Source organism: Glossina fuscipes, unplaced genomic scaffold (genome assembly GCF_014805625.2).
Source record: "Glossina fuscipes isolate IAEA_lab_2018 unplaced genomic scaffold, Yale_Gfus_2 3, whole genome shotgun sequence".
Taxonomy (NCBI): Eukaryota; Metazoa; Arthropoda; class Insecta; order Diptera; family Glossinidae; genus Glossina; species Glossina fuscipes.
The window spans coordinates 7,693,194-7,701,582 of NW_023998417.1; the positions used below are offsets into that span (position 1 = coordinate 7,693,194).

The window sequence follows — 8,389 nt, forward strand, 5'->3', positions numbered from 1 at the left end:
ACATAAAAATTAAAGTCTTTCTCTGTCTACCTGTTGTAGCGAAAAGCTTAAAAAAATGTTTTACAATTTGTTTTTTTTGTTTTGTGCATTTTTTTTTTTTTTTTATTTTCTTTTATTTTAATACATTGAAATGATTTCTCTCGATTTCGCCAACGGTATTTATTTCGCATTTCAAGTTTTCTGTTATTTCGTTTGGTTTGTTAAGCGGATTTCAAAAACAGTCAAAAATCATTAAAGAAGATTTTGATGCGAAGCACACAGAATTTATGACAAACTCATTAAATACCGACATTGTTTCATCAATACAAAAACCATTTTTATGGCATTGTACTTTGAAAAGACGGACAGACAAAGGAAGAGCTCAACAGACATTGTTAAAAGTTAATTGATTTTTTGATTAAGTTTTCAAAATTCTGTGCCACATTAAGAAAAGAATGTTGTTTGTCGGTAATAAGCAAAATTAAGAAAAAAAAAAAAAAAAGAACAAAAAAAACACAAACAACTCTAAGAGGATAAGCTACGCTTAACGATAAGTTATTTCGTTCAAGACACAAACGCGCTCTAGAACATCGCGTTTTGCCTAATCCATCACCAGTCGATGAATCAAATCTTCGCGGAATCAGAATTCTTATGTTGTTACACTAATAAGCCTCTTAACAAAACTTTTTAAAATTTAGAATAGAATAAGCAAAGGCTAGAAGAAGAAGAAAAAATCGATCCTATTAAATAAGCTTCCAAGATATCTCAGTCAAACCCTGTCAAACTCATGGGGCGGGAGAGATATTTGGTTTTCAACTCTTAAACTTGCTAGAATTTGTTTCTGTTAAGCGCACCTTTTGCCGTTAAAAACATTCACAAGAGAAATTGTAAAGCAAATGCTTGCTTAAGCTATCGCGTCTGCTTTAATCTTTAGAATAAGAAATATAATTGAAACAAATTATATATAAAAAGCATTATATCATACATAACCAGTTTGGCTTCAGGCTCGTCAATAGAGCGAAACGTAACCAAAAGGAGAACATATTTAGTGAGTGAACACACAATCAAGGAAGGTGCCCTTAAAGGAGCGGACGTCAAACGTTATACATATGTAAATTAAATTCAAATGGGCAAAGTGCGTTCTTTTTGCAAGTCCTGCGGTTTATACAACTAACCTTTTTCTTAGCTCAAGAAAGTCTTGAGTTTCCAACGAAACGATATGATCGCGACGCTTCAACTTTTTTTTGCTCACTGTATTAAATACATTTAAGCGCGAAATCGACCACGAAGTAGACAAGCCTGATGAATACTTTTTCTGAGGGTTCAACTATAAGATAAGCGCCTATTATGACTGCACATTTAAGCAAGGGAAAGAAAAATTACATCATCGTGGAAATAAGAATAAGAAAAGTCCCAAAATGTCCACTTGTGGATTCCTGAAAATTTAACAACAATGCGTACACTACACCTCAAATATGCAGACCATTTTTCAAACTTTCGTATTTTGTATTCATTTCCCGACATTCATAAAAGTTTCGTTAAATGCGCTAAGACTTATATAGAAAACGACTATAGATGAAGTAATTTTCACAACTTTTATTAGAGATGTATTCATGAGAAAGCATCCATCCACGTAGTTCGACGCTCTTTGTACTATTGGTCGATTTCAGACATAGCTTAGCAGCTCCAATGAGCTCTATTGTAAGTACGACCCCGGGGTGAAGTAAAAAATTAAAAAGAAATCTTAATATGTAACGAAGCAGTTTTGAAGGTCTCTATTGTTTTGTTACTGATTTGCTCATAAATACATAATAAGGCTGCAGTTTACTCTTAAGATGATTTCTATTAACGCTAGCACCGAATAACTGAGTACAATAGTTTGATTCCTTGTCTATAATCAATGTTTTCCTATCTGGTGTAAGACCGTTTGACTTCAATTTTTTTTTTTTTTGCAAAACATGGCTAATAGCATTTCGAAACTACCTCCAAAAAATTGTTAGTTTCAGAAGATAACAGGAAAACTTTTTTTCGAGTTTGCCTTAATTTCTTTCCTGTTATATGTCTCAGGGCAGACCGCATTCACTTTTTTTTTAGCTTTCTCTTGATTAACGGAGTTCGCTTGAATAATTTCAGCTTCCTATCTTCATTTGTGAGATTATGGCAATACCAAACCAACTTACAAAACTTTAATAGAAATATGGAAATATTATATAATATATTATATTATTATTATTATAGGGTGCTTTTTGCACACAATTTGCACCAGTATTGTATCGGTGTGTTAGCTTAAGATTATAATAGAATGGATTTCTTTTTGCTTGACTAAGATTCGAAAAAACATACTACTACTTATCTAAAATATATATGTAAAGATATCCGTCGTTTCGTCCATGGTTTATAGATAAAATTATTTTCATCAAAATTAAAACGTAGAAAATACTAAAATTCGATTCATTTCTAGCCACAATGCCCCGTACGCGTTTACAAACTCCAGTTGTCCAAAACTATGCTAATAAAAATTCTTAAATGTTTATTAAACACCCTACTATTTAACGCGATTTACTTGTTATAACCTAAAGCGGCTTCAATTTGAATGTAAATATTTATAAAGGATAGCACACAGTGTAGAAGGTTAACGGGCCCAAATGAGGCGCCCGCAGTTAATGAAACTTCAGTTCAGTTTTTTTTTATACATTTACTTAAGGTAATGTTAAGGCGAACGCTGCCTTCTTGCTTGCTTTAACATCATAAATTAGTTCCTTAATTACGAGAGGAATAAATCTTACGAAATAAAAGAAAAAAAAAAAATGAAAAAAAATTGTATGCATTTGTGAGGGTATCAAACGACAGAAATCACTTTAACGATAACTGTGTTCATAATCATTTAAAATTAATGAATATATACAGATATGTATGCATTTTTTTTTTGTTTTTTTTTTTTTTTTTTTTTTTTTTAGTAATTATTTTTATTTTTAACAAAGACAGAAAATTGCTTATTTTTCATTAAAATAATTATAATATGCAGTAGAGAGAACCCTCTCTCTCCACCCTCGCGATCAGTTCGTCTCCTAACGAAGCAAATGAGCTTAATATCATTAATACATAAGAGCACATGAATAGCGCATAAAGACAGACTAGACGACTAATTATTTGCTTTTCTGCAAACAGTTGTCATGGCTCACTTGTTAGCCATTATTTTGTGCATATTTCTCTTGCTTGTTGCAGTTGTCACAGCAATTTGCTGCTAAATAAAGCAACTCAAACTAATTAATAATTTTCCCAAAAGAAAATTTATTCATACTTATAGCCATTTTTCAATAGGCATACATACGCATATGTGGTGCATTGCATCCATGGGCACAAAGAAGCAAATCTCTCATATGTTCGTTTTATTCTTTTTATTATTATTATTATTATTTATTTTTTTTTTTATTTTTTTACGGCTTCTTTTTGTCGTTGTATGCAAAATATTTTACAAAAAACTGTCAACACTTTGGTGTAAAACGAATGACCTGACAGACAGGCAGGCAGGCAGGCAGGCAGGCAGACAGGCAGACAGACGTAAATGTAGACGGAGGGAGGGACGCAATCAGAGGTATAAATGCTTACAGATGCTTATAAAGAAATCTTGTTTTCGGCACGTATTAATAATATTAATGATCAAAAATAATTATATGAAATGAAAAATTTAAATTTAGTATAACTGGGAATATAAAAGGTGGAAAGCGAAATATTTTGTACGATTTTGTTTTCATTTTTAATATATATACATATATATATATATTTTTTTTTATTTTTTTTTTATTTTTTTTTATTTATTAGTTAATTAATAATAACAATAATAATATGAAAAGAAAAACAGAGAGAAAAGGCATTGAATGATTATTATTGGTTAAAAATAAACGCAAACTTCCTGCTCGTCTCTCATTGGTTGTTGATTTTATTTGAATGAATTATGCATTTATAAAAAGGAGAAAAAAAAAGAAGAGGGAAATAAGATATGTATATGCCTTAGGGTGAATATTGGATACCCCACACTCCAAGCCATGTCATGCAAAACGTACCGATTCGTAAGCTAATTAAGGCAATTTTAAAATTTAATATAAAAAGCTTCATCACTACGATATACATAGTAGATATCTAAGGCCTAACTCTCTTGGCCTCAAAGTTTGCAAAACAAAGCTGATAAAATCCAACAAAGTGGCTTTAAGGAAATGCTGTCCTAACTGCTTTTCTTATTTGCTTGACTTTTTCTAGTTCCCAATTAACAAGGATAGTCTAAAACTAATAACGATATTTAAATTTTCCTTATTTTAGCAGATCGAATGAAGCAAAACTCCATATAACTTTCGAGGCCATGAGGGAACTCGGCGACCGACATAGCATACAAAGGTTGTAATTTAATTTTTATGATTGTGAGAATCATCCAAGAAGATGGACTTAGAACCTATATAGATCTATACTCTAACACTGTCAAGGATTACATACATTTTATAGGGTTCCCCTAAAGCACTTGCTGGAAGGCCACTTTGAACTACTTAACGTAACTTAGGATCAAAAAGGGTCTTGCTATCTCCTAATTTCTTAATTAATTATCGTTGAGACGCCTGTCTAGTAACCTAGTCCCTACTAGGCAAATTTGCACTAAGGCGGCTTGTAAACGTTTATTAGCAGAAATTTGTGTAAACTTACGGCTTTCTTTCAATTGACAAAGCAGTTTTTTGACTAATATTTTAGCTTAGCCTTGCAGAAGACTTGAGATGGAAGCATTTGTACAAAAAATAAATTGACTACACATTCGCAAGAGCCGAGCCGCCGAGTAGGTAAGAGAATCGCGGCTAGCAACTCAATGGCCACGAATCCTTATCTCAAGTAAAGTTAAAGTTACAATATAGGTCAGCATAGTTTTCAGATTATCCGACAGCCTTTAATTTCTTTTACAAAACATGCGGACAATAAATAAACAAAATAAATTCTCTACCCGAATTCTAAGAAGGATTTGACAAGGAACCGATTGAGAGTCAAGCAAATATGTTTAACCCAATTCTAAATCTTATTCTAATCAAGTGAGCAGTAGCGACTCTTATGCTTATCTGCATTTGTTACTAAGGCAATAAGAGTTAAAGTCTATCGTCCAATAGTGAAGAGTGCATAGAAAGTTTAAAAATTAAAATGCTTTGCTTGTAACGTAATACTTTTTAATAATTCCTGCTTCATTGTTTTATGTGTCAGTAGATATTTAAAATAATTATTTTATAACAGCCATATTTTTTTGTTGTTGTTTTTTGCTTTTATTAATTTAATCTCGATTATATTTCTTTCTTTTTTTTTTTGCCACAAACGTAACAAAAAGAGAAGAAATATGTAAAAAAATATGAGAAAAAGTGAAAAAAAAAAAATAAAAATTATAATTTAAATTAATTCCAGTAAAGCTATTTTAAAATCACAAAAATCCCATTATTAATGCAAAAATTATGCAAATTCATATATATATATATATATATATAGGAAAAAAAAAAATAATTTTTTTTGTTTTTTTTTTTTTTTAATTTGCACACATCTATGCACTCTGTGCATGCATAGCTTTCTTTTTCCTTTTTTTTTTATTATTATTAAATATTTGCTTTAAAAAAAAATTATTATTTTTTTTTATTATAAATGTATTAAAATATATGCAAAATTCAGCTTAACTGATAAGCTTGAATGCAATGTAGACGCACATGTACACATATATATATATATAAATTTTTTGAAGAGCTCTATGTTTTAACATTTACAACCAGATATCCATAATAGAGCTTAATAAATATAACGCGTATAATTTATAGAAAATATATAAAGTTTTGCATTTTGTTTTTTTTTTTTTTTTTTATTGAAACTTTTTCATTTTTTCCTCTACTGATATATAAAATAATTAAAATAAATGTTTGTTGCAGATGATACCCTATACTAGAGAATATATCTCTTTGTTATTTGATTGAAAATATTGTTTGAATTATTGATATCAAGAAGACAAAAAAAAAAAAAAACTTCAGAACTTCAATACTCAAAAGTGATTGTTCAAGTACCTTAAGTACCTTAAGTAGATTAAAGTATACTACTTTGGGCTTGTAACTAACCCTTTGCACTCTTCATTTTTTTATCCCAATCTTGATCTCAATAAAAAAACAAATTTCAAATATTTGGAATACGACACCTTCAGCACATAAAAGAAAAGAAAAGAAAAAAAAAAACGTACATAGGAGTTGACGGAAGAAATAATATGTCGACACACAATCGACAGGGGGGGGTTGAAAAGTTAAAATTTCTGAATAGCTGAAAAGGAGGAGTTTTTGTTTATATTGTTTTTGCATTTCTTTTGATATACGATCTAAAAATTTCTTGAAAGTTGCTTGCTACGATGTGTATATATACATATACGCTATGGAAAGGAAAATTTTTTCAGAGAATAACGCATCACTAAGTAATAACTGCTTCATTTTTTTACACTTCTGCCTAAACAACGCTTAGCGAGACCATTCGCGCGTAGGCTCTAAGCCCTTCGGTACTTCTCTAAGAAACCATCAGTACTTTAGCATTCCACTAGTATTGCTTTTCAATAATTTCCCCTTTAAACGATTTTTAAAACCTTGCTTTCTTGACATTATAGTTCAAGATGTGCAAATAGGTCTCTGGTATAAAACGTATATCTATATAATTTTCAATAAAAAACGCTCTAAGATGAAATTGTTAACACACATTCAGTAGCTTTACTACTCCTGCCTATTGTAGTAAGCTTAAGTTATTGGGAGAAATTAATTAAACGTTCACTTGTTCGCCTTCATGAGCTTCAAGCCTAACGTAAATCGCTACCTTCCATAAGGCCTGGCGACTGTTGGAAAAACCAATGGTTTGTTTGTGGTTTTTATGATCGCGAGATTAAGCTTCGAAGCTAATAATGTTCGTATTCGCCTAAAAAAACTTCTTGTAACTGATTTTTCCTCTTCTTAAGATTTCTCTAAGAATATAGACAAACCCGGTCTTAACGGTATGACTCCCATTATGGAAATTTTCCGATGTCTTTTACGTCTTGTTACAGATGCTACAACGACATAACTATGCTTTTATGTTTGAATGTCGCTTTCAAAAAAAATAATTTAACATTTTTTTGTTGATGCCCTTAAATTAATGACATTCATTATATTGTAAATTCATTATTAATAATTAAAACTTAAAATACATTTATTTCACAATAATATGAAACAAACAAACAAACGAACGAAAAAAAAAAAACAAGCAAGAACATAAACATTATTAACAATGAAATTCAACACTTTGGTTAACAATAAAAGTTTTAATATTATTAGGATTAATGTTGTATGGCATTAACTCGGATATATTCATTCCTTTATCCTACTCTACGCGGAATGGGTCTCAGGAGTACATTTGAAAAAACGACTTTACGAAAAAAAGAAAAAAATGTGAAAACACTAATGATAGAAAATTCTTTAACTCCTATCTAAACCTTACAGTCTAGTGCAACGGTGTTTTTTAAAGTGTTAGGAAAAAAAAAATTACCACAAACCAAATTTAAAAATGGAAAAGTTTAGCCCAAAACCCTGCTTGCAATAAACGCACGCATATGATATTATTTTCATTACTCAGCGATTTTTGTTGAGAAATCTCAGACCTTGCAATTTTCAAAAGTAGGCGTTATATAGAAAGCGACCATGCGGTCCAATTGATTTCCGACCCCTTTTGCCCTTAGGCCATAACGCTGATGTATCAAGTTTTGCCAAAAAAAAATTTCAAAACTTTACGATCTATAAATGGAAGAAAAGAATGCGTGACCATACAGACAGACTGAAAATATTTTCTGAATCGATCGATATATTAGAGAGTTAATATATCACGTGTTGCATTGGGCATAACAAACGTTTAAACCTTGTGATAATTATTTCAGTTAAAACAGTCAATCATTTCGGTTCAATTTCTTATAATGCGTGTAAGACATAGCATATTTTTTGGTGCATTTTACTTATTAAAATGTGGCCTAATTCAAGCTAGCAATTATATGTAGTTTCAAATAAGTTGTGCAGCAAAATTTTAATTATTTCCTTTCAATTTTCTATAAGTACATTTTGAAATGCTTTGAAACCTTGAAAAAGGCAAAACATATACACACTTTACATTTAAAATAATAATTTCGACGAAAAAAAAAAAAAAATATATATATATATATATATTGAAACGATTAAACTTAGTTTTTATATGTTGTTTGTAACATAACCCCTTCAGGTAATTTCATTAAAATGAGAGAAAAAATTGGAAAAAAATCACATAGCAATGCATTACTAAGACTAAAAAGTAGTTTGTATCACAAAAAATATAAGATACTTTTAAGAAAAAAAAAAAAAAAAAAAAAAAAAAA

The 8,389-nt window shown here is 30.1% G+C and overlaps 1 protein-coding gene across 3 annotated transcripts in view; it reads right to left on the reverse strand.

Moving 5' to 3' along the window:
- The window catches only part of LOC119634798 (homeobox protein homothorax), a 289,120-nt gene that overhangs the window by 107,869 nt on the left and 172,862 nt on the right, over window positions 1-8,389 (reverse strand). The window lies entirely within an intron of this gene.